Raw genomic sequence first — 27816 nt, 5'->3', positions numbered from 1 at the left:
GGTTCCCCTGCATCGGCAGGCGGACGCGCAACCACTGCGCCACCAGGGAAGCCCATACCATGCTGTTTTGATTACTGTAGATTTGTAGTATTGTCTGAAGTCTGGGAGGGTTATGCCTCCAGCTTTATATTCTTTTTCCTCAGGATTACTTTGGCAATTCTAGGGGGGTTTTTGTTTCTTTGATTCCATATAAATTTTAGTATTATTTGTTCTAGTTCTGTGAAAAATGTCATGGGTAATTTGATAGAGAGTGCATTAAATTTGTAGATTGCTTTGGGTAGTATGGCCATTTTAACAATATAAATTCTTCCAATTAATGGGGCTTCTATGGCAGACCTGGGCTAGGTCCTGTGTACCCCCCCACCCCGATTGCAGCTCAGACCACACTCCACCCCTGCAGGCTGTCTCCACAAGGCCAACCCCAGTCCTCTCCCAGGCCTGTCTGCTGAAGCCTGAGTTTCAGCACCCAGCCCCCACGCACACCAGCAGAGGTGTTCTTAGGCTAGGGAGTGCATGGAGATGGCCAGGACCCTCTGTGCTGTTCTCTCTCTCTTCTGCCCGCTACAATCCAGCTGCTGCTCTCTCCTCTGAGCCTCTGAAGCTCCTTTTCAGTTCAGCTGATCTCCCAGCTGTTGAAGGGGGTTCCCAGGGTGAGGGAACCTTTCGTCTTTCACAGCTCCCTCCCAGGGGCGCAGGTCCACCCCGATTCCTTTCTTTTCTTTCATCCTACCTGGTTACATAAAGATCTTTCTTGCAATTTGGATTGTATGAGATCTGCCAGCATTCAGTAGGTATTCTGTGAGGATTATTCCACAGAATTTTGGTGTATTTTTGGGAGGAGGTGAGCTCCATGTCCTTCTGTTCGGCCATCTTGATCTCCACCTGATTATTTAATGATTTAAAATCAACCAAGCAAATTATTTTAGCCCTAGAAACTGGTATTGGAGAAGGAGTCTTGTCCAATGATAATTATGGTCATGAGAATTATGTGCCTAAACATCTGTAGTGAACTTTAGATCATTAGAGCTAAACCTGGAATCAGTTATTGAAACCTGTTGACAAGTTCATTTCCATATGCAAACTCGTCTCTATCGAACCTTTTACCATTAGAAAAAGGGGAGTTTTAGACAATTATCAGTAGAAGGAAACAAACTGAATGCATGGATAATTCATAGAATGCATAATTGAGGATTGTCTTTATTCTTAAACTATTTTTCTTTAGTTCCTGCTCTGTCTACATGGACTTATTTTTTTCAATCTTGAAGATGTTTAGTGCTTTGAGATTATTCAATTAAATGATCTGTTAAACATAAATGGATTATTTAGAAACATGACTATTTAAAAACTGATTGCCTCAGCTTATGCTGAAAATTAAACCTTGCTATCAACTGTAGCAGACAGTTTAATTTTGGTTGCTCTAAAATTATTCATATAAGCTTGTTTCTACTCTAAGGAAATTTAGATTTCTTGGTATTAAATTCTATGTAGCAATTCCATAAGGTAATACAGAAGGTAAAGTATAGTGACTAACACTAGGGTGTTATCACAAACTAAAACAGCCTCAAGCTGAATTCTGATCTCCTCGGAAGCATGGTGCCTGTTTTTACACAGTACTGTAAACTGTAGCTCATAAATCTAAACAGTAGTACCAAAACAATGAAATATTATAATGCTATTTGAACTGTGTATTTGCGGGATAAAATTTAAAATCGCCCGTTTTCATTAAAAATATTTTTGAGTTATAGCTTATCTACTAAATTATTCAGTTACATTAAACCTTTCCAGTCACCTCTGTTAACTTGTTAATTATTACTTTGCCCATGAACCTCAAAACATAGTATTACTTTGATCCAATCCATCTACTTGCACAAATTTTCTAGTAAAATTCTACACCCACACTGTTTCTACGGAAATCTACTTGCTAGTATCGCCTAATCACTCTACATTTGTATCTTAATTCTTCCTCTTTCATATCTCAGTTTTTTCAGCTTTCCTTCAAATCTGATAATCGGAGCACTAGAGCTATACAAATGGGGGTGGAGTATGCTGTTACTCCACCCATCAAGTGGAAAGCCAAACGGTGAGGATGGTAGAGCAGGAGAATAGGGAGCTGGTCCTTGAAAAACTCATTTATTTTGTACCAGACCTGGACTGCCCACCTCTGGACTGCTGGTTACATGCAGGGAAAAAGGCAAACAAAACAAACAATATTTGGTTAAACCACTGTAGTCAGGATTTTGTTATACACAGCTGAATACAATAGCTCATGCAAAACATGAATTAGAAGTTAGTGGTTTCTGGTAATTTCTACTAAGAAACTATGGATTTCTGTTAGGAAACAGCTCTCAATGGGTTTCTGAATATCTTGAGAGCAGGGGTACTGAATGCCTTTTGTTCTGAACAATCCATTCAAGGATGTTTGTATAGTGAACAGCTCTGGAAGGTAGAGACGATGACTCCCCCTGGAGCAAAGGATGGGCATGCTTACTACCCATTACAAAAGATTCAGGTTCCCTAAATTCAGGGTTCCTCTCCTTAATGCAATCCACTGCAAGTGTAGGTATCATCTGGGCCTCTTCCTCATGGCCTGTAGGAACTGGGGCCTCAGGGCAGCATCACGAAAAAATAATATCGATGCACTGGTCACTGCTATGGTCATGAATAATAACTTATCCTTTATCTTTAACAGAGGTTTTTGTGTCTTATACTAGCATCTGTGAAATTGTGTTGGCTAGCTGTTAGCTTGCAAATAGGGTAAAATCTCAGATCCTTCCCATTTCTTAACAGTTTTTGGTGATGAGGCTTGGATGCTGAGAGAGACATAGCTTTCTGAAAAAGGAAAGATGAAGGCCTTATCAACCAACAGAATTTGAGGAAAGTCCATGGGAATTGGTAGCAAACATATCAGCCAGATTGTATGGTCACCTGGGAATTAAATGGCCCTCTACTGTATTGCCTATTAATGAGGAACAAGTGAGGAGGAGGTTTCGGGATGAATACCAGAAAGTAGGTTTAAAGACAGATGTGTGAACAGTGTCCTGGTTGTTATAACTTTTCCCCAGGTGTTGGAACTTCTTCACCATGTTGGAGGCACTGTCCATCTGGGATCTCACACTTATGTTGGTTCCACTGGGGAGCCCCAATAATTATAAGCAACACTTTCTTTCAAGGGACACCCTGTTCACCCCCAGGACTGTACTTCTTGTGTGGAAGCCACACATTAATTTTTCTACTTCCAAGATCACAATAATTTGTACCCCAGGCGTGGTCATAAGAGACTCAGATGATTATGGAGTTCTCTCTGGAACAGGGCCATCCTTAGTTACTTGGAAGGACTTCCCAGAGGGATAACGGACTCATTTATGCGCCCTCTGTGATTGGTAGTCCCAATGATGTGAGTCAATTAATCAGAAAAAGTGGTAAGATATGTATCCCTGAGTTTAGCTAAAGTGATCAGTGATGCCATCCGATCCTTAGAAGGCAGTCAGGTCTGCCTCAACTCACTGGCCAGAGTTGTTATAGATGATGGAATTGCCCTAGATGGCAGATTCTGAACTATCCCTAATAAATCCTGATGTACCTGGATTAATGCCTCAGACCGAGTAGAAAGGTCAAATCAGAGCCTTAAGGAGAAAGCTGCTGGCTTTCTAAGGTAGACCCTTATGGGGACTTCCCTGACGGTCCACTGGTTAAGACTCCGTGCTTCCAATGCAGGGGCCGGGGCACAGGTTCGATCCCTGGTAGGGGAACTAAGATCCCACATGCCACGCATGGCATGGCCGAAAAAACAAAATCAAGACAAAAAAAGAAAACAAAAAAGATGACAAGAGACAAAGAAGGACATTATATATTAATAAAAGGTTCAAAACAGCAGGAAGATATAACAGTTATAAGGTAGACCCTGATGCTTTATGGGATTTCAGGAACCTGGGGGCCACGACTGAAGTCACTACTGCATATTGGCCTCACCCTGCTGTTCGGCTATTGGTGACAGTGCCTTAATTAAATGCTGTATGAGACAAATTGAATGACACCTTTGTCAGATTAATCATAGTGGTCAACAGAATCACATAGCCATGTAAACATTTCAGTTCTGCCAAGAACGTGTGGAGTGGATTGTTAGAAGAGGCACGTCTGCCGTAGCTCTGAGTGTCCTTGCATATCCTTGCTGAGTATGCCAGATTGTGGGGCTCCTCCGTTTCCTGACACTGACCAGTTTCTGTGGCTGGTCACACAGACAACTAAGTAGGTCAAGGTGACCATATCATGGCTATCGTGTAACTGCCTGCTCTCAGGGTAAGGGAGACTGGCTTGCTGCTGCTTGCTCAAGAAGCCTGGACTCTTGGTCTTTAGTTCCTCTTTTGCAGTGCAACCCACTCGGTGTACAGATGTCATCTGGGTCCATCACATATTCCCCCGTGGGGCTTGGGGGAAAGAGCAACTAACACAAATATGTTGATGCTTATGCCACTCCCTGTGCTGTGAACAGTAAAGTACTTTGTCTCTGATCCAGGAATCTCTTGACTTCAGCCAGAGTCCATGAAACTGTAACAGGTTAATTTGTTACATTGCAAGAAGGAATAAAATCTCAAATGCTTCACAGTTCGTAACCATATAACGCCAAAACATTGTTACCAGTGAGAAATTTTTCCTTATACTGTGAGCCTGTAGATATGTTACATCCAACTCGAGATGAATCCTAGATTCTTCTTTCTGATCATAGAGGAAAAAAATGTAAAAATTCCCAGGAAACTGCACATTAGCTTTGGATGGGTTTAATTGGAAAACTCCATCAGATTGGTAGTTAGCAAATAAAACTGGATATGCTCTCGTATCCTATCCCATTTGTGGTAATGTTAATACAAAAAAGGTGGAGGTATTAATCAAAAGCACTCGAATAGAATCACAAATTGTACCAGATTCAGTATCTTCATGAGCTTGTACAGAGAACGCTGATAATCCGGACTAGATATTACTCAGCAGCAGGGGAGGTTAGATTATGTCAACTGAGGTTTTCTTCGCCTTCTCTTTTTCTCTTCTAACTGACCTTGTTTTCTTTTTTCCAGTTGTATTGATATACAACTGACATATGACCCTGTTTTCTTTTTCATCCAAATTTTCCATTGTGGTGCCCGGAGAGATTACCACACCTTCCTTAATATAACGACTTCCATCTCGGTGCACACAATCATAGGGGCTGCGTGCTTTGCTGCTGCTATAACTTTTTTTCTATAACAAAGTTTCATCATTTTCTAAAGAATTACACTCTTCACCGTGGACCCTGGCTTAGTCGTGCTAGTAGCAGTCTTTTTCACAGGATGGTTAGTTGCTGTCCTGGTATAAGTTAGCCACCTTGCTTTGTGGGAATAGTTTGATATTAGTTGTATATTCTATCTGTTCACATAATAAATGTGTACAGTGGTTAATATATTAGTATGTTCGAAAGCATCTTTCAGGAAAAACTTTAAAAATAAGATGTTAAGGCTTGAATTTTTTTTTCTCCATCAGTTGCTTTATAGTTTGCCTTTACTGCATTTCTTTTGTGATTGTAGGTTAATTAGCCAAACATTTTCATTTTCTTCTTAAGCTTAAACAACTAGTACTTGAACTAATTAGGGTCAATAAAAGATCATGTTTAAAAATAAGACAAATAATATCTAAAGCCATATAGCATTTTCCTAACCCTCTTCCCTAACTCTTCATGCTTACCCTCCACCATCCTCTATTTAATTTATATCTTAGCATCTATAGTTTTTTCTTATGCTTATTCGTATTTATCACCCTTTACAAAGTTTTAAGATCCTCGCAAACGTGTGTTATTTCACTAGGGCTGCCATAACAAAATACCATAGACTAGGTGGCTTAAATCATAAAAATGTATTTTCTCACAATTCTGGAGGCTAGAAGTTCAAAATTAAGGTGTTGGCAGGTTTGGTTTCTTCTGAGGACTTTCTCTTTGGCTTGCAGATGGCTCCCTCTTACTGTGTCCTCACCAGGTCATCCCTTTGTGTTGTCTGTGTCCTAATCTCCTGTTCTTATAAGGACACAAGTCATATTGGATTAAGACCACCCTAAGAACCCCATTTAAACTTAATCACCTCTTTACAGGCCCTGTCTCCAAGTACGGTCACACTCAGAGGTCCTGGGGGTTAGGGCTTCAACATATGACTTTTGGAGGGACACAATTCAACCCATAATAAGAGCGAAACTTGTCTTATTTCTCTTTGGATTTTGGATGACTAATATAAATGTACACAAGTTATGTCCTAAAATTAATCCAGGCTTTGTAACATATCAAAATAGCCCCACTTATGCTATAACGACTTTATAAACTATATCAAAAGAACTTCCCTTGAAACTTCCTAGACAAGAGTGCTACACTAGTCAGCGTTCTTGGTTGCCGATTCTGGTTACCATAAGCATAAAAGGAATGTATTAGAAGGGTACAGGTTGCTCACAAAGCTGATGGGAAAGCCAGAGGTACGGGCTTGGGAAATTGACAGGAATCAACCAATGTAAGACAGAGCACAGCTAAATATTTCACTTGATAGGTCTGGTTATGATGTTGCTTCCTCATTGGCACTGAAAACTGTCATTGATAGCACCAGCATCCCCACCCCCAGCTCCAGACCCTGGAATCAGCTACCACTGGTCACACCGGAGTCACAGATTGTCCCTCCTTTCTCTGTGTGTTCACTTCAGGATAAAAGTACTGGGCGTTGGAGCATCCAAGCATATGTCTTATGCTCCAGTCATCAGGAATTCATGGGAGCACATGTCTGGTGTTTTTGGTGGGAGATGGGGGCTTGGCTGCTATCAAAATAAGCTGGTGGAAGACTGCCCAAACGTAAGAAGAGAGTCAAAATGCTGGTCAGCCAAGAAATGTCCACCTCAGAGCTTAGCCTCTTGATACAAATGACATATAATTAACTTTGATGGTTCTTCTATGTTATTATACTGATATACAGGCTCATCTTTCTTTTCATAAAGTAACTTGAAAACCTTAATTTTTATTATAAAATATTCAACTGGAAAATGAACCATTTCTGTAAAAAGTAAAGAAAAATTACTGTTAATCTCATAGACATCACATCCAATTTAGGTCACTGTGATGGTTAATTTTATGTGTCAAGTTGGCTGGGCCACAGTGTGCCCAGATATTGGGTTAAACATTATTCTGGGTGTTTCTGTGTGGTGGTTAATTTAATGTGTCAACTTAATTGGGCCACAGGGTGCCTAGATATTGGGTTAAATATCATTCTGAATGTTTCTGTGAGGGTGTTTCTAGGTGGGATTAACAATTGAATCTGTAGATTGACTAAGGCAGGCTGACTATTCAGTTGAAGGCCTGAATAGAACATAAGACTGACCTCCTCCTGAGCAAGAAGGAATTCTGCCAGTGGATGGCCTTCAGACTTGAACTACAATATTGAACCTTCCTGGGTCTCCAGCCTGCTGACCCACCCTGCAGATTTTGGACGTACTAGCCTCCATATTTACAGTAGCTAATTCCTTAAAATAAATCTCTTTCGATAGCTACACACGTCTTATTGGTTCTGTTTCTCTGCAGAACCCTGACTAATACAATCATAGTAGAATACAATAGAATGAGTACTATGTCCCTAAGAATAAGCTGTGTGCTGCATAACTGAAATCTGGTGCACAACAGCTCTCCTATAGTAAAGCTTTCTTTAAGCTATTAGGAAACTGTAGAATTATAGCAAAAAATAACTGAATGGGTAATTTAACATACATTTTGCTGAGTTTCCCTCTACACTGTATTTCCAAATACAGACATTTTATTGTGCTTTGCTTTATTGTGCTTTGCAGATAACTGCGTTATTTACGAATTGAAGGTTTGTGGCAACCCTGCACGGAGCAAGTCTATTGGCATCATTTTTTCCAAACAGCATTTGCTCACTTCGTGTCTCTTTGTTACATTTTGTTACTTCTTGCAATATTTCAAACTTGTTCATTATTATAATATTTATTATTATGGTCTGTGATTGGTGGTCTTCGATGTTACTACTGTGACTTGCAGAAAGGTTCAGATGATGGTTAACATTGTTTAGCAATAAAGTATTTTTAAATTAAGGTATTTACATTGTTTCTTTAGACATAATCCTATTGTACATTTAATAGACTACAGTATAGCATAAACATAACTTTTGTACGTACTGGGAAACCAGAAAACTTCGTGTGACTCGCTTTGGCATGGTGGTCTGGAACCAAACCCGCAATGTCTCCGTGGTATCCCTGTACTTTAAAACTACTTATAGCAGCCAATAAAGAATTTTGCTACTCCCAGTGGAAAATTATTCAGTATATTCATAATAAAGATTTACCAGAATTTAGCTTAACTCATTTTACTCTATTAAACAAAACTTTTCCATTAAATTACTTCCCTTATTACTCACTGCTTTCCATTACATTACTTATGTATACTCATTGACTAGGTAGAGTTGAAGCAGTCTTAATTATTCAACTTACTTTTATTTCTTCATTTAATTATCATTCTACTAAAGTTTTAGGATAATAAGAAACACCTAAAATTGTAGATTCCCTAAAAGTTAATCTGCAAATTCAACTTTGGTGTAATAAAATTATATTTTAAATCATTTAGAAAATAACCTTGATGGAGTTTTCTGATTATAAAAGTGCTTGTCCTAAGCATAATACTTAATTGGTGCCTAGCAAAATGCTAATGAATTTTTCTTTCCTTCCTTCTCCCATCTTCCTCCCTCCTTCCTTTCCTTTTCTGTTTCTTTCAGGACTATCTATACTTTCAATACTACTTTGCTAACAACATAGATATGATCCTAGAATCGTTTCTATAATGTGAATTTTTGAAGATTTTATGAATTTTGATCCCTAAAAATTTGGAACGTGTTCTACTGGGAAAAAATGTAGTAAAATGATTCTACTTTTCAAATCAAAGAATGTTTGATGACAACTGTATAATTTTCTGATTAATGTTCATAGGTGAAATGTTAGACAAAAGAACTGTGCAGTTGATGATAGTGGGAACATAGAAGCACTGGGGTGTACAGTGTTCCCTTATTGGCAGTGCAGTCACTTTCTTCTCACACTGTTCCTTATGATCTCTGAAACAGGTGTTCTCACGCTTCAGTGTGCATAAAAATCCCCTGGGGGACTTACTGAAAATGCCAGTTCTTTGGCCCACTGCCTAAAGTTCTGAATCAGAAAGTCTGGAATAAGACCAGGGAATCTGTATTTTAGCAAACTCCTCAAAAATGATTCTGATATAGGTGACCCAAGACCCACACATTGGGAAACATTATCAATACTTGGTATCTAAATATTTTCCTGCAGGTCATTGCAATCCACTGAGGCTTTTGGCCCAATTTTTCTTATTGACCAAATCATTTAGTTAACTAGGTAAGTTAGTGGGGCCGACACCTGCCTGTTGCCACCATTGTGAAACTGACTAGGTTACTCGCAAGTAACATTTAATGCATAAAATTTTATATAGAATTTGAGTTTTATTTTATAGGAAAATAAAAACTATAAATAGGCCAAAATTTTTAAAAATCATCTATCATCCATTTCTTTCCAGCTTGAAATATCCCTTGGCAACATTCTATTGTATATACTTCCCTACTTTTTATTTTTTATTTATTTTACTTATTTATTTGGTTGCGCTGGGTCTTAGTGGCGGCAGGCAGGCTCCTTAGTTGCGGCATGCGTGTGGGATCTAGTTCCCTGGTCAGGGATTGAACCCAGGCCCCCTGCACGAGCTTGGAGTCTTAACCAGTGTGCCACCAGGGAAGCCCCATTCCCTATTTTTTAAATGCATATGTATCTATGTAAGCAGGTAAGAAAATCCATTATAAGATGAAAAGAGAGACTTAGTGTTTATATACTGCTTTATAAATACATACAGTTTTTAAATTTCTATATATATTCAAAACCATTTCATGAATAACATAAGATTTGTTTAACTGAACCTCTACTAGATTAAATAAAAATCTTTAGCTCTTATAAAACAGTGTTTTCTTTAAATATTTGTCCAATATTTACGTTAAAAAGCTTTTGATGTATAGTTATCTATGTTTAGGTTCATTAGAATTATATCATAAAACTGTGCCTTTATGAAGCACAGGGGAAAATTGTAGCTATGGTTTTTGTCTGTCTACCAGTTTTTCCTTCTCTCTTCTGGTTCTTTAGGTGAACTGCACCTGTAACGTCCTATTCTGCCCCTACCCCGCCACCTTGGATCATGATCCTGGAAGGGTTGTTAATCACCTTGCCTCCCTTCTCCCATCCCAGGCATGTGCTTGTGATCCAAACTGGACCAGAGTATTCCCCCAGACATGGCTGATAAAGCAAATTAAGAGACTTATTTTATCTGCCCTTGGCTGTCTTCCCTGGCCTTAAGGAGAAGGCTGTTTGTACAAAGAGCAACTGGGAGAAATATAGAGGGAAGTAGAAAATGAAAAATGATTGATGTTTAGGTAGATAGGCAGATAGATAGCTGGAGGGATGGATGGATGATAGATAGATAGATAGGAAAGATTTGAACCTCTGTATCTAGCCATGCCTGAAAGTTACAACTACCTTTGGACTCCCGAGTAATAGAAGCCAATAAATTCCCATTTTTTTGCTTAAACTAGTTGATTTGGATCTCTGTCACTTATAACCATAACAGCCTTGATAATACATGAAGAAATTTATTTTAGTATCTACATATACATTTTTTTCCTATATTTCCTATCATGTGGTTCATTAATTTAAAACATAGGATTTTTGCTCTTAAGCTTACATGATTTATCACTAGCCTCTACCTATCTAAACATCCAACTTTGCAGGAATATTGCACTTTAAGGAAAGATGTTTGTTTTAGACACTGAAAATTTGGATTAAAGAACTAAAAAGTTTGTATGTTCTCACATTTCAAGATGTTATTCTATAATCTTTTAAATGCTTCTCATATGCAATGAAAATATGGTTTCAATTATAAAAATACAAATTATTCATAGCTTTTTATGAACACATAGTCTGCAAAAGACTATTACGTAATTCTGTTTGGCAGTTGCACTTTTACCTTTTGTGAGAAGTTACCTGGTTGTATTTTCACCATCTTCTCTTAGCACTTGCATCGTTTTTGACACAATTGTTGTGCAGGAGCGTATAAAGCTAAGGAAGTAGGATTGGCATCACTTTATAAACTCAGGGTACAAATACTGTTACATCTCTTATTTTTCTACTTTCTAGTTTGAAAACTCACCATGCCATATTTAACAGGAAGTATAGTGTCCCCTCTTAACATCTTTCCTCCCAAATCGTCCAAGAACTCTGAGAGATGACCAAGTTCAAAGGTTAATCCTGGCAAATAGATGGCACTGAAGTCTGCAATAGCTCATTATTGCCACAAAGTGTCATGGAAAAGTTTGCATGGACTGACCACCCTCTACTGCAAAGCAACACTTGCTGGTCCAAGCCCCTGTCCAGAATCCAGGGCATCCCTCTGTACTGTATTCCCATTTTCTGAGGATCGCTCATTGCTTCCCAAAGCACAACCAGCCTATGAGCATTGCTGGATTCAGAGAATCTTCTAGGAGCAAGAAGATTGCCCAAACCAGCCCTATCCCATGAACGCTTAGGTCCCTCTCTTCTTTTAGGGGGTTAGGGAGAGCTATTTACTTTGACATAACTTTTAACTTTCAGAATAGTTACAAGGATAGTACTAGAAACTTCTGTATACTGTTTTGCCAGATTTGCCAATTATTCACATACACTTCTTTTTTCCTGTACCATTTAAAAGTAGGTTGAAAACATTTCAGTGTGTATTTCCTGAGAACTAAGACATTCGCTTACATAAGCAGAGTAGCATTATAAGAATTAAGAGATATAATATTTGTAGAATACTATTATCTAATCCAGAGTCTATGTTAACATTTCTCAACTATCCCAATGATATTTTTATGGCTATTTTCACCCCCAGTTTAAGATCTAATCCAGGATCATGTGTTGCATTTAGCTGTGATGTCTCTTTAGTCGCCTTTAATCTGTAAGAGTTCCTCAGTCTTTCTCTGTCTTTTTTTTTTTTAATTAATTAATTTATTTATTTATTTATTTATTTTTGGCCGCGTTGGGTCTTCGTTGCTGCATGTGGGCTTTCTCTAGTTGCGGCGAGCGGAGGCTACTCTTCGTTGTGGTGCACGGGTTTCTCATTGTGGTGGCTTCTCTTGTTGTGGAGCACGGGCTCTAGAGCATAGGCTCAGTAGTTGGCGCACAGTTTTAGTTGCTTCGCAGCATATGGGATCTTCCCAGACCAGGGCTCGAACCCGTGTCCCCTGCATTGGCAGGCGGATTCTTAACCACTGCGCCACCAGGGAAGTCCCTCTCTGTCTTTCTTGATCTTGCCATTTTTGCAGAGTACAGGCCAGTTATTTTGTAGAATCCCTTTCTCTTTGTGTTTATCTGATGTTTCTCATTATTAGATTCCATTTTTACAGATATGCCACTGCAGTGATGGTGTGTCCTTCTTAGTATATCATATCAGGAGACGCATGATATTCATTTTCCTCATCACTGGTCATGTTAACTTTGATCACTTGGTTCAGATGGTGTCCACAGGTGTCTCCACTGTATAGTTTTTTATTCTTCCCTTTGTAAATAGTAAGTTATTTGAGGGGAGATACTTTGAGACGCTCCACGGGTTTGCTTAGTGTTTCTTGCAGCATAGTGGCTGAGTTCTAAGAACATGCCAAGATAACAAAGTGAAAGAACATGACATTTTTGGTGACCTTGCCTCAGAAGTCACATAACTTCACTTCTACAGCACTTTCTTGGATGAGGCAGTTACAAAAGTGTACCCCAACTCAAGGCAAGGGGATATAGAGCTCACTGCTTGATGGGTGGAATGTCAAAGTCACATTTAAGAAAAACACTAGGGATTGAAAGTGTTGGCAGCCATTTTTGAAAAATGCTGTGTGCCACCCTGGGCGCCACCATGCTTATTAAATCATAGCCCTTTTCTCACAGCTATATCACCCCTCCAACTCTGTGGGCCCACTCTATTTAATTGTAGACCTCTGTGAACCCTCTTAAGATTGGAATTCTCAGAAGAGCTCTGGCCTTAACATCCAGTGGATTTGTTGGCAGCCCAGTCTTTTCGCGTGACTCTTTGCTGCCTCCAGCACAGATATCCAGCTGAAAGGTGGCACATTCCTGTAAGCCATGTTGGCAAAGAAGAGAACGCAGCCCAAAAAACATCCTCATCTTGCCCTCTGTCCCAGAACCACTTACAAACAGTGGTTGACTTTACAACCTCCTTGTTCTTCAGTTCCCTTTCGATGCCATTTTTATACTCTGGTCCTAGGATCTGGGCATTCTAGCAATTGGCTTCTTCCACTCCCCTGCTCTAAGACATCTAAATTCCATACTGTAAGATTTCTAAGGCAGGGGAAACTTTTGGAGTCAGGCTCTAGTCTCTATGTTCTACTCCCTGAATGGGCTGAGACTTTTCAAATATCTTATTTGTAAGGTATTTAGTAGTTGTGGGGAAGAGAATCTGGAGGAAATAGTAATCCGCCTCAATATATTGATCTAGTATGATTTAGCCAAAAAATCTATTTTTAATTAGAGAATATTATACATATATGTATATTACAAATGGGCAAAGGAGCTAAACAGACACTTCACCTGTGAACATATACAGGGGTCAAGCACATAGCAAGATGATCAACCTTATTAGCCTTTAAGGAAACATACATCAAAATCACAATAAGATACCACTACACACCCATTAGAATTGCTAAAATAAAAAAGACTGTCTATACCAAGTGTTAGCAAAGATGTGGGGCATTTGGGATTCTCATACACCACTGGTGAGAATGTAAAATGATACAATCACTTTGGAAAACAATTTGGCAGTTTCTTTAAAAAGTTAAACATATATCTATCATATGATCCAGCCATTCCACACCTAAGTGTTTATCCAAGAGAAATGAAAGAATATGTTCATACAAAGATTTGTACATGAATGTTCATAAGGGCTTAATTTTTAATAGCCCAAAACTTGAAACAAGCCAAGTGTCCATTAACAAGTAAATGAATAAACAAATTGTAGGGTGTCCATGCAATGGAGTACCATTCTGCATTAAAAATGTAATGAACTGGGCTTCCCTGATGGCACAGTGGTTGAGAGTCCGCCTGCCGATGCAGGGGACACGGGTTTGTGCCCTGTTCTGGGAAGATCCCACATGCCGCGGAGCGGCTGGGCCCGTGAGCCATGGCCACTGAGCCTGTGCGTCCAGAGCCTGTGCTCCGCAATGGGAGAGGCCACAGCAGTGAGAGGCCCGCGTACCACAAAAAAAAAAAAAAAAAATGTAATGAACTATTGATATATGAAGTACCATGAATGAATCTCAAAATAATTATGATGAGTGAAAGAAGACAGACAAAAATAAATACATACTGTATAACTGCATGTATATAAAATTCTAGAAAATGCCAACTGATCTATAGTGGCAGAAAGCAGATGGATGGTTGCCTGGAGATGAAAGAAGCACTGGGGGGGAGCAGAAGAGCGGGAAAGATTACAAAGGGACAAGAGGAAACTTTTGGAAGTGATGGATATGTTCTTCATCTGCATTGTGATAGTGATTTCACAGTAGACACAGGTCAAAGTTCATCAAACTGTGTACTTTAAATATATGCAGTTTGTTGTACACCAGTTATATCTCGGTTAAGTGGAAAATAAACAGTACCATGTACACTAATGTGTATCTCCATTACACATGCTTGTAATATGAGCATGTTTCAATTCATGGGCTTAAGGAAAAAAAGGATGTTTTGAAGGGACTCCTATTCCCCTTATCCTTTGATCTTTCTAGGATCCGCATTATGATGAGTTTAAGTACACTGAGGGTACTTCATCCAGAAGGGCCATAGCCACCAGTGTGAGGAAGTCTAATGGCCAGTGAAACAGCCCCTTTGCTGCCGTTGCTGCCACTGGGTCCTCTCGGTGCTGGGTGAGCAAAGGCTTCAGCATCAGCCATACGCTATACCCAGAACAAGCTTCTCCTCTCAGTTTACTCCCAACTGTGCACGCAATCTATTTCCTTTAACTCTACACAGATTATTTGCTCCATACAAATTACCAAGGACACTATGGCCTAGAAAAGCACTGCTGGTGATTGATTCTTCAATATTAAATCATCCCATAAGAGGGCCACCACCTAAATTTCCTTTTTCCTTCTAATGAAAACTTTTCCTTTTATGTTGTTTGTTTTTTGTTTTTGTTTCTGTTTTTGTTTTGAGGGAAGGGTCTGACTAACTCTACAATCAACGTTTATTGTTCTCTACAATCCTTAAAATTCTAGGTTGTAGTATCTGTCACAGATTTAAGGTAACCTCAAACTAATCTCTGAAAACAATGGATGGTTACTAGCTTTATTTTTGTATAAGTAATCCCATTAAGTTTTACAAAACGAAGGGTGGCAAACTCAAATAATATGATGGCTTTATATCTAGGGACTGAAACTGCTATTAACTGTGCAAAAGGCCATTTCTTTGCTATAAAATACTTTAACACTTTTTTCTCAAAGAAGCATCACACACTCCAGGGACAGGAATTGGAAGTAGCCTTGGGACTGGTGGAAGATCAGGCTCTCTAGACCTTCAAGTGATGGGAATTCAGAGATCCTCATGAGGGAGTCCCCCAGAACCCATCCTGTCCCAGTCACCCTTCCCCAAGGGAAGTCGTTCTGTGTATGCTAAATTCAAAGCACTAAGTCAGGAGTGGTGCATAATCTAGTTAATGGGTAAGTAGAGTCCAGTGGTCAGTAGTCAAAACTCGTCAGCTCCTTAATGTTTCTACCATGAAAAACATAAACAAACAAAGCGATAGGAGGAGTAAGGATGAGCTAGCCATTCCAGTGAGCCCTGCTCATGCTTTGGTGGGCTGCTTCCAGATGGGCTGCTTCAAGTGGCAGAGAAGAGGGAAGGAATTCCTCTTAAGTGATTGCAGGGCTGAAGATGTGTGTTTGCCGCTATTTGTCATCCAAAGCTGCCTAAAAATGTAGAGACAGTGTGAACTCTGCTTCAAAAACTGCTTTATTACTGTTCCAACCACTCTTCAGGGTTCTGTGAGGGTCCATTCCTCCCCTCTGCCACACACTTACCTGCTGAGGCAGGTGCAGGAGCTGGAACCTATCTCTCATCCTCTGTCACATGTGAGAGGCTTTGCAATGGCGACTGTAAAGGGAGTTCTCAGGAGTTCCCAGGCTGCTCACTCCATGGATGCGTCTTCCATTTCTGCCAATACATTTAGAAGATGATGTCAGGCAGCAGCCAGAAGAAGAGCTGGGAGAGCAATGAGCAGCTTAAGAAGATGCTCCATGTGCCTGCCCTAGCCTTTCCTATCTGCAGCAGCTGTAAGCTTTTGACACCTTCAAGCTGGTAAGAGGAAGCACAATCAGTCATGGGCCATCTAGAAGGCATGGGGTTCTTGTGTCCTCACAGGTATTGAGTTCCATGAACTTAAGTCTTTTTACACAGATATGGAAATTGCGTGACAGAGTTCCCCACAGGCCACCCAAAGAAGCAATTGCACAGAATGGTGGCACTGTGGCTTCCAGCAGTTTAAATCCTGAAATTATCCAGATTTATGAAAGTGCATCAAATCCACCAAAATGCAGGAAAATCTAAATGAGGTGCAATGGATTAAACAGTCTCTAGTTAGCAGAAACCTTTGCCATGGAAGGGTTATCAAAAATCTCAGAACTCGAAACTCCAAATTTAAACACTTGTGATTGTTTGTGTTCTGTGGCCCATAACACTGATTGCTAAAGTTGTTTGTAATACTTTCTATTTCATGGTACAGTATTATTCTATAAGTTATAGTGTTGAAAAATCTATAAAATAGAATAAGACACTGAATCAGTTAGATACTTTGGGCTGAATGTAATTGAAATCCTCACTCAAAATGGCTTAAACAATAATAACATTTATTATCCCCCTAACAGAGAATCTAGAATAAGATAGGCTTCAGGGTTGGTTGATTCAGCAGCTCATCTACTTTGTTGGAGACGAGCTTCCTTAGATCACTTTTTCTGCCATCACAGAGTCAACCCCATCCTAAGGCTGGCATCGACTTGGGCAATGGGCTTCCTTTTTCTCATCCAGTAGGAGACAGAAAGGCACAGTGGAGTGTAAATCCTTCTCACCAGTCTCCTTGGCTAGCCTTGGTTACAGGCCCACCCTGAACTGGTAACTGACCTTGGGAAAGACTGCGCCTATTGGTTGAGAGTCTAGAGTTTCTCATCTTGAGCTAAGAATGCGTCAAATGTAGAGATATTGACTCCTTTAGGCCTTAAAACTGTCATTTATTCCTGTCCAGAAGCCACTGTCACATCTGGTTAGTCACCTCCAGCCAGAGTGGCCTGTTCCCTTTACCCCCATGGTTCCAAAGAACACTATCATTTTCTGTATTTGTCACATCATGAAAAAGGTGAAACAATCTGATGAATTTGTCTACTTCCACATTATATACAGTACGCCTATATGTGGATATCCATCATGTACTTCCAAAATTTGGTATCTTTAATAGAGTATATATTTCATTGTTTAAGAATAGTTAATGCTTGGAAAGCACTCACCCATGTCAAGCAATACTGTATTAATTCATTTAATCTTCACAATAGGTCCATAAGGAGGTACCATTTTTACACTCATTTAACAGATGAGAAAATTGAGAAGTAGAGAGGTTAAGTAATTTGTCCAAGAAAACACAGCTAATAAGCACTGGAGCTTGTGATTGAACCCAGGTAATATAATTCCTGAATCCTTCCTCTTACAGTTTGATTGGGGGTGCTCTGGAAGAGATAGTGGTCTAATCCAGTAAGTATTCAACTTTTGTCAATGACCCACAGTAAAAAAAATAAAATTTTTATTATGACCCAGTGCACACACACTGAAAACAAAAAATCTTAAAGCAATACTTACTTTTACCAGGGAGACAAGCATTGGGCTATTTCTATTCCATTGTATTCCATGTTCCATTCTTGAGAAAACTAGTTGTAACTCCCCCAATTAATTCTAGTCCCAATAATGGGTCGTGATCCACAGCTTTAAAAACCCTGGTAATATAATGAGATTGATTACAGTGATGATTAGATGCTCAGTCATCATTTTTGAGCCAGGGCTCTAGTTCTTCAGGAAAAGCAGGGGGATACAGGCAGAAGGGTAAAGGGATAACTGTAGTTACAGTGCAAATTAACCTCAGAGTTATGAGAGCCCTGAGGGGTTTTGAGTTGTGAGTGAGTAGCTGGAGATGGAGATCTGGGAGTCAGCAGCAGATAGCTGAAAATCAATCAAAGCCATGAGGATGAGATCACTGGGGAAGAATGTGCAAAGTGAGAAGAGAGGAGGCCTGGGACAGCACTGTGAAGAGCACCAATATTTGTAAGAGAAGGCTAAGAAGCTCCTGTAGCAGTGGCACGAGAAGCAAAAGGCCAGCTGCTCCCCAACACTCAGCTTCCCTTCGTAGGGTAGAGATGTCACGGGAGGCTGCTGCCCGGCTGGGACTGCATCCTCTAGTCCTTCCTGCATCCAGATGTGGCCACGTGACTAGTTCTCACCAATGGAATGAGGAGGAGATTTATGTCACTTCCCAAAAGTGCTTTTGAAAAGAATCTCTGCCTTCCCTGCTCCCTCCCTTACGCCTGTTTGAATGGGAAAGCGTCTTCAGCCTTAGGGGTTGGCAGAGTCATAAGATGGAAGGAGCTTAGGTCTCTGAGCTCCTGTATAGAGAAAGGTGTAGCCAGTGCAGAATATCTGCTCTGGACTGTTAACCTGGCTATGAGAGAACGAGCCACTGAAAATTTGGGGCTTATCTGTTTAAGCATTGTGTCTAGTGTTACCGTAACCGGTACCTAATTAGCCTTCTTACACTCTCAACCTTCTCACCTTAAATTCCATCTTCTCCTATTCCTTCCAGGTCGAATTCTCCTGTAATCTCTGGAAGAGGCTGCTCTTTTTCCCACAGTCCAGAAACCATGGGGCTTAAACTCCTCGTTGCACGTTTCAGACCACCTCACCTTTGAAATCAATGCTGTCCAACTTTTCCTAGCCAGTGCTCAGTAAACAGGGTTAGTCTTGTCATTGTTGTACAGTCTGCCTGTGCTTAAGGAGAGGATTTAAAGATAAAAGAGAATATCAGCCCCGGGTCAGTGTCTATGGCAACCATAAGAAATGTGTGAAGTTGTGCACATCAAGTTCTCTGATTACCAAGAGGAAAACACCCATTTCCTCCGTGTCTGCTGCCTCTTATTTGTCTCACTCCTTCTCTCCCTACCCACCAATTGCCTCAGCTCTACCATTGCTACAGAGGGTGTGGGCAGCGGATGGAGATGCAGCATAAGACATCAGTGTTGAAAATCCTGCCAGGAAGACCCAATGAGATCCTGTAGCCGACTTTCTAATGCTTACATAACCAAGGTATAAGGCTCCGGTTTGCTTAAACCTCTCAACGATATGATAATGTACTGATGATTCAGTTTAGAGCTTTGAAAAAAAAACAACAAACAAACAAACTCTTGTATTTCTGAAAAGAGGCCTAAAATTCAGTAGTCTTCTTGCATAGCTCGTATATTACCCTGTAACTGGTGATTTAAGGTAAGCACATTTTTGCAGTCTATCTAAAAGAACTTACTTTTCCATAAAAACCGTCTGTTTCTTTGCCACTTATTAGATTTATGGCTGGTTCTTTCAACGCTGACTTTCACCTTGACCTGCAGACAATAGCAGAATATGAATTCCCAGGGGGAAGGCCGTAAGCACTGTCTTTCTCAGACAAAGACTGAGAATCCTACCAAGAAGAACTAAGAAATGTTACCAATCTTAATGCATGTGATTAAAGTCACTCCCCCACGACCCTTCTTTTCCTTTTGATTTATTTCTCTAGGTTTACTGCACTTGCCTCTGGCAGTTATTGAATCTTGTGCCACTCAAATCCTCCATCAGATTGCAAAAATGTGATCGTAAGATGGTGCTTTTGTGCTGTGGTGAAAACCGTCTTCACACAGACATTCTGTGGCCCATGATGCAGCAACGGATAGGATGGATGCCAATAAAGGACCAGCAGAGCGCGGCCTTCCTGAGCAGCAGAACCCCTGTGGGAAATGGCAATGTAAACAGCTGGCCTTTTTCTTTTCTTTTTTTTTTTTTTTGCGGTACGCGGGCCTCTCACTGTTGTGGCCTCTCCCGTTGCGGAGCACAGGCTCCGGACGCGCGCAGGCCCAGCGTCCATGGCTTATGGGCCCAGCCGCTCCGCGGCATGTGGGATCTTCCCGGACGGGGGCACGAACCCGTGTCCCCTGCATCGGCAGGCGGACTCTCAACCACTGCGCCACCAGGGAAGCCCCCAGCTGGCCTTTTTTGAGAACAATTATTCCTTCAAGGCCCCGCGCAGGCATTCCAACAAGTGGCTCCCAGGCAGGCTTGGCATAGCTTAGGATCGGTGATAGCCAGGATTATTTTATTTCTGAGGGACTGAGAGACGTAGGACTTGAGTGTCCCTCTTCATGTGACTTTTATTTTCTAAGAACAAAATAGCAACAAATATAAATAACTGTTAACAGCAAAGATCATAGTTCTTTCTAAAATGAGGATCATATTTATGTATTTATTTTTCTCTTTTAGGTGTTTTTATATTGAAGTAGAGTTGATGAACAATATTATATAAGTTACAGGTGTACAATATAGTGATTCACAATTTTTAAAGATTATACTGCACTTATAGTTATTACAAACTATTGGCTATATTCCTTGTGGTGTACAATACATGAGAATCACATTTAGAATGTCCCAGATTGGGATACATTGTCTGACAAGATGTCAGAATATCAGAAGATGGAAGTGTCTTTTTTTTTTTTTTTTTTTTTTTTTTTTTTTTGGTATGTGGCCTCCCCCTGTCGTGGCCTCTCCCGTTGCGGAGCACAGGCTCCGGACGCGCAGGCTCAGCGGCCATGGCTCACGGGCCCAGCCGCTCCGCGGCATGCGGGATCCTCCCGGACCGGGGCACGAACCCAGTTCCCCTGCATCGGCAGGCGGACGCGCAACCACTGCGCCACCAGGGAAGCCCCGGAAGTGTCTTAATTAAATAGTCCCTAAATAATTTAATTTCATGGGTAAGGTTTTTTTAAGGGCTAAAAGAAAGCACAGTCTCTAAGAGAAATAGTCCTACCACCCGCATAATCATCATACTGTTTGTATTTTATAGTCAGAGATGCTGCACTCTGGCCAGGGATTTTTAAAGTGTGGTTCCTGGCACAGCTGCATCAGAATCACCCGTGTTGATGATTTAAAATAAAGAGTCCCAGGCCCCAAGACTCTGGAGGTGAGATTGGGGATCTGAATTTGTAAGCAGTTGACCTGATTCATCTGCTCACCAGTGTCTGGGAAGCCCTGCCCTCCGCTCTTTCAGTAAAGGTAACAATAGTTTTAAGAGCCCTGCACCTCAGCTCTCCACTGGAGAGACTCTCCCTCCCAGCTGAGGTCGTCCTCAGCCTGCTACTTCTAACTGCTGGCTTCCCGCCTGCCTGCTGCCTGCCAGAGAGAGGGGCTGTGGGCTCCTGTGGGCTCCACCCCCCTCCCTCCAAGCCCAGGATTCGGTCCTTCATCTACACTTTACGAGGACACCCTCTTTTTCTTAAAAGGGGGCAACCATTTCAAATCTCATCTTAAACAAAACAAAAAATCACCACCACTAAGCTATACAGAAGCAGGTTTTTAGCAGCCTCTCGAGCCACTGATTCAGACCCAAAAAAAGGAGGTCAGTGGCAGCTGGGTCCTATGCCAGTGGGGCTTTCTTATCCTTTCGTGCTTAGAGAGAAATACCATCAAGCTAAGATGTCAATTTATTTCTTTTTCAGATTAAAATAATGACAGCTATATCTTATTAAGCAAAGTAAAGTACCTTTCTTCTTGGAGTTTTATTTTTGTAGCATTTACAGAAATCTATTAAAAACTTCTTACTCAGTAGTAAGGTTTAGAAATTGCTTATCATCATGGATGAAATAACTTTGTCATAAATTTACAACCCAGAAACCCGATCTGATTTCAGCTCCAGAAAATAATTAAAGGCACTGGATTTTGAATCTTGCCCATGTCTTACGTGGTTCACAACAAACAGACCACAACCTAGGAATTAGGATTCCTGGACCAGCTTCCACTTATTACTCACCTCTTGATATTTATAGAACTGGTCGTCACTTTCCATATATTTCAGCTCCACTCACTCTTCCAGTCTTTAGAAGAAAAAAGAAAATAGCAATAACAGTGAGAGAATCTCATCTCCTCCAGAGAATTAGTGAGGAAAGAAGAGAGGGAAGAAAGCAAATGAAATGTTAGAATTGGGGATACGTATGAAGAGCCAAATATGAGACGCGACAGTAGCTGGCAAGAGGGGAAAAGGTGGTGTAGAGAACAAATTCATTATTTGAGAACCTGTAAACTGAACAGCATGCAACCTTTTAAGAAATAAATGTTTTGTCAGTGGTTGTGATAGTGGAAAAGACAAGGATATTGGCAGATTACAAAAAGGGACGTGCCAAGACTGTGAATAAATTTTAATGAAAATAGAAATGGATCACCTTCTATTGTCATATCAGAGGCCACAAAGCTACAGGAAGTAGATGCTTCACGAGAAGAATATTCTTCACAGCCTCTTTCAAAGATGACATACACCTACGTCATTCTACATTACATTTTAGACACAAAAATAAGTTAGAATGGAATCGTTTTTCACACTCACAACCTGACACCCTTAGAAACCTAAATCTTATGCCAACTTAGAGCAGAAAGCAAAACTGGAAAATGAGAGCATAAGAAAAGAGCATGAGGAAAGAAGACCAAATAGAGTCCACATAAGGACATAGAGACTTCTGGTCTGTATATGTCAACACAGTTTAGTCCCTAGTCTATGTTAATCACCATCTGTAAGTGGAGACCCCAGTCTGCATGACATGGTGGTAAAAATTCTTTTCTCTGGCAGCAGTTTTCATGGGTTTTTTTTTTTTTGTTAGGAGTTTCATCTCTTTTCCTTCCTGTTATAGAGTGACATGGAAGCCCGCTAGCAGAAAACATCCATCCACATGATTCTGACAAAGTAGCCTGCATTTCCCAGTTTATACCACCTTCCTTTACGAGACTTATTTTTCATCGCGTTCCGAAGACATAAGAACCTTGGTGATGATCGATCGGCAAAGATCCTAACAGGGTGGCAGGCAGTCTTCCAGGGAGCTTGCAATTCCATCTCCATCAGCCACAAGGTGGTTCAAACAAAACACTTGGCCACCATTGGGAAGGACCCTGTGGGCATATCTCTCTCTTTTCCATTGTGCTTCATTGCCTATTGTCACTCATAGAATATGAGCATGGCAGGATGCAGACACCACCGTCTGGTGTTCCTGCCAGCGGGAAAAGTTGGGGGTTTGAGCCTAGATCCCCAATTTATGTCACTGTACATCCCTCTACTGGTATCTCAGTTTTGCTACCTGGAGGGGAAAGCAGTGTTTGCTAAGAAGGAGGTAGCTGTTGCAACCCTGTGAATGTAGCCTGGGGCCATTAGGAATTCATCCATCTGTCAAGTCTGTGGAAGGAAGGAATGTGAGTGGAAGCAGTACTACAAGTGTGCCTTAGAACAGATGTTTGGATTGCCAAGTCTGTGAGGTGGTGTAGCATGGACCAGGGTAGTGTTACTTCCAAGTGAGAGTGGGGCTTTGTCTTTGCAGCTGTTTCAGTTGCAGATTTGTTGCAGTGGTTTGAACAACATGGATTTTATTTTTTAAAGGGAATTTAGCAATTTGTGGAATTTCTCCAGAATCAAGCCCTTTAATAATAGCTCATCTACAAAAAGAAAGTTCCACTGTGAGTTTTGTTTTGTTTTGTAAGAAAGCACAGCAGCACCCATTTATTATTTCGCTCTATTTAGGGATACTCCCCCTTTAAAGATTCATTTCTAGGTGTTGCGCTTTCCCTCTCTTCCTCTCTCTTGGGTGTGAGGGAAGCGTTGCAGTATGCTCCTCTGAGACTTCTCAAAAGTGATAAATGAGATTTTCAATGTTCTCATTCAATAGTAACTGTCTGAAAAGCCAAGAAGTGGAGTGAGGGGGTGGAGCTGAAGGTGACAGATTGGTGAAGAGAAGGAGAAATGAATTTGGGAAGGGAGGGAGGAACAAACCGATGAGTTGTAAAAACCAGAAAAGCAATTCTAAATTAGATTTAGAAATGGCAGAATGACAAGGTGAAGTTTTCTATAGGGAGAAAGTTGCTAGGCTGCCACATTTGAGATAGCCTGGAATTTTTGAAAAGTGAGAATACAAAAAAAAGCTAGAAAAGAGTGATTGTTTCATACGAGGCAGGAACTGATCAGAGTATCTGCAGAGGCAAGCTTAGGGCAGCTTCTCTGGAGATATTCACTTGATTCTGGGTTGTGATTTGATCAAAATGGTTTGTTTTGTTTATAGAGGATTAATGGCACATCGGATATGAGTCATAGAGACCTGACTACAGGAGCTTTGGCATGAATCTTGAATTTTGCAAGACTCCTCACTTTTAGCTCTGTGGCTTGTGTTACTGTCTCAGTCTCTGCTGGCTCCTGAAAAGTGCCTAGAAAGAAATGATCCAAATGACACACCCACTTCAGATCTCACTGCGTCCCAATGCGTCCTTCTCCTCATCCAAACCTAGATGTTTGCAAGGTTAAAGGAAAAGCAATTGGAAATCTCCTTTGGGACCTGATAAGGAACACTGCTGTTCAGGTTCAGTGGCTTTCTGGGCTTCCATGGGGTCTCTCCCTTTGTCTCCATCGGGAAACTGTTGATATACTTGCCTTCTCACCCCCCAAGCTCTGTTGTCCTCTGGAAAGTCTGATTGCCTTTGAATCTTATAGTGCCCAGGACCAGAGAGCTAGACAAGCCTCATCTTCCCACCTAGCTCCAAGGTTTCTAGTGAGAACCAAAGCAAATAAGGTATTCAAAGGTGATTTGTAAAGCAAGACAAGCACAACCCATATATAGATAGGTATGATCATAGCATTATTCTTGAGTCTTACTCCATAGCTCCTTTTCTTGCTTTGTCTCTCTCTCTCTCTCTCTCATGTATGTATATATAACTGCATAAGTACATGAGTGCTAGGTGAGCACATGTGCAAAGTTTTTGATGCCTTATTTTTAAAAAGTTCTTCCTATATCACTGTAAAATTTTTATAAGGTTCAGATTCCAAATAGTAGCATTGTACATTTACAAATGATGCTCAACTCTTCAGTATAAACCAAGTTAAGAGCAACACATATTGAACAGAACAGGAACTGGAGAAAGTGCTTTTATAATGAGCATCTTTTTTCATCAGCCTCAGCATTCTCAGAACAAATTGAATTCAGTAATCCCCATAAGACCTAAAGATGAACTATCTTATTTTTTTAAGACAAAGATGAACTAAGTGTCAGGGTTCTTCAAGAATATGATTGCTATTTCTTTTATTATCATATATAGTACCTTTCCATTGAAAAGCCAAAGGCATTTTACAAAATTTGACAGTGATCCTCACAATGTCCCTCTGGGTCCAGTAAGCTTCATTACAAACAATACATAATAAACTGGAGAGGAGCTTCAAGATGGCGGAAGAGTAAGATGTGGAGATCACCTTCCTCCCCACAAATACATCAGAAATACACCTACATGTGGAACGACTCCTACACAGCACCTACTGAATGCTGGCAGAAGACCTCAGACCACCCAAAAGGCAAGAAACTCCCCACGTACCTGGGTAGGGCAAAAGAAAAAAGAAACAACAGAGACAAAAGAATAGGGACGGGACCTGCACCAGTGGGAGGGAGCCGTGAAGGAGGAAAGATTTCCACACGCCAGGAAGCCCCTTCGTTGGCGGAGACTGCGGGTGGCGGAGGTGGGGAGCTTCGGAGCCACGGAGGAGAGCGCAGCAACAGGGGTGCGGAGGGCAAAGCGGAGAGATTCCGGCAGAAGACCGGTGCCGACCAGCACTCACCAGCCCGAGAGGCTTGTCTGCTCACCCGCCGGGGCGGGCGGGGGCTGGGAGCTGAGGCTCGGGCTTCGGAGGTCGGATCCCAGGGAGAGGACTGGGGTTGGCTATGTGAACACAGCCTGAAGGAGCTAGTGCGCCACAGCTGGCCGGGAGGGAGTCCGGGGAAAGTCTGCAGCTGCCGAAGAGGCAAGAGACATTTTCTTCCCTCTTTGTTTCCTGGTGCGCGAGGAGAGGGGATTAAGAGTGCTGCTTAAAGGAGCTCCAGAGACGGGTGCGAGCCGTTGCTATCAGCGCGGACCCCAGAGACGGGCATGAGACGCTAAGGCTGCTGCTGCCGCCACCAAGAAGCCTCTGTGCAAGGACAGGTCACTCTCCACACCTCCCCTCCCGGGAGCCTGTGCAGCCCGCCACTGCCAGAGTCCTGTGATCCAGGGACAGCTTCCCCAGGAGAACGCACGGCGCGCCTCAGGCTGGTGCAACGTCAAGCTGGCCTCTGCAGCCGCAGGCTCGCCCCGCATCCGTACCCCTCCCTCCCCCCGGCCTGAGTGAGCCAGAGCCCCCGAATCAGATCCTCCTTTAACCCCGTCCTGTCTGAGAGAAGAACAGACGCCCACAGGCGACCTACACGCAGAGGTGGGGCCAAATCCAAAGCTGAGCCCCGGCAGCTTTGCGAGCAAAGAAGAGAAAGGGAAATCTCTCCCAGCAGCCTCAGGAGCAGCGGATTAAATCTCCACAATCAACTTGATGTACCCTGCATCTGTGGAATATCTGAATAGACAACGAATCATCCCAAATTGAGGAGGTGGACTTCGGGAGCAACAATATATATATATTTTTCCTTTTTCCCTTTTTGTGAGTGTGTATGTGTATGCTTCTATGTGTGATTTTGTCTGTATAGCTTTGCTTTTACCATCTGTCCTAGGGATCTGTGTGTCCGTTTTTTTTTTTTTTTTCAGTATAGTTTTTAGCGCTCGTTATCATAGGTGGATTTGTTTTTTGGTTTGGTTGCTCTTTCTTTTTTTTTATTACTTTTTAAATTTTTTAAACTTTTTAATAATTATTTTTTATTTTATACTTTAATAACTTTATTTTATGTATTTATTTTCTTTCTTTCTTTGTTTCTCCCTTTTATTCTGAGCCGTGTGGATGACAGTGTCTTGGTGCTCCGGCCGGGCATCAGGCCTGGGCCTCTGAGGTTGGAGAGCCAAGTTCAGGACACTGGTCCACCAGAGACCTCCCAGCTCCGTGTAATATCAAACGGCAAAAATCTCCCAGAAATCTCCATCTCAACGCCAAGACCCAGCTCCACTCAACGACCAGCAAGCTACAGTGCTGGACAACCTATGCCAAACAACTAGCAAGACAGGAACACCACCCCACCCATTAGCAGAGAGGCTGCATAAAATCATAATAAGGTCACAGACACCCCAAAACAAACCACCAGACACGGACCTGCCCACCAGAAAGACAAGATCCAGCCTCATCCACCAGAACACAGGCACTAGTCCCCTGCACCAGGAAGCCTACACAACCCACTGAACCAACCTTAGCCACTGGGGGCAGACACCAAAAACAAAGGGACCTACGAACCTACAGCCTGCGAAAAGGAGACCCCAAACACAGTAAGATAAGCAAAATGAGAAGACAGAGAAGCACACAGCAGATGAAGGAGCAATGTACAAACCCACCAAACCAAACAAATGAAGAGGAAATAGGCAGTCTACCTGAAAAAGAATTCAGAATAATGATAGTTAAGATGATCCAAAATCTTGAAAATAGAATGG

General features: G+C 41.4%; 1 protein-coding gene across 5 annotated transcripts in view; it reads right to left on the bottom strand.

Moving 5' to 3' along the window:
* Positions 1-12508: 12508 nt before the first annotated feature.
* HS3ST5 (heparan sulfate-glucosamine 3-sulfotransferase 5) overlaps positions 12509-27816 on the bottom strand; it is a 358640-nt gene continuing 343332 nt past the window's right edge. Inside the window, exons 4-9 of one of the 5 annotated variants that reach the window (XR_008618371.1) lie at positions 22214-22277; positions 19682-20568; positions 18937-19152; positions 17974-18107; positions 16152-16284; positions 15355-16040 (exon numbers count right to left, since the gene is read on the bottom strand). The gene's annotated coding sequence lies outside the window, so the exon portion shown is untranslated. Of the gene's footprint in view, positions 12720-15354; positions 16041-16151; positions 16285-17973; positions 19153-19681; positions 20569-22213; positions 22278-27816 lie in introns of those variants that run through there. The other 4 variants (XR_008618373.1, XR_008618370.1, XR_008618369.1 and 1 more) reach the window with 4 other exon arrangements.

This window comes from Physeter macrocephalus, chromosome 10 (genome assembly GCF_002837175.3).
Source record: "Physeter macrocephalus isolate SW-GA chromosome 10, ASM283717v5, whole genome shotgun sequence".
In the NCBI taxonomy this organism is placed as follows: Eukaryota; Metazoa; Chordata; class Mammalia; order Artiodactyla; family Physeteridae; genus Physeter; species Physeter macrocephalus.
This window is presented reverse-complemented; position numbering and strand designations above follow the sequence as displayed.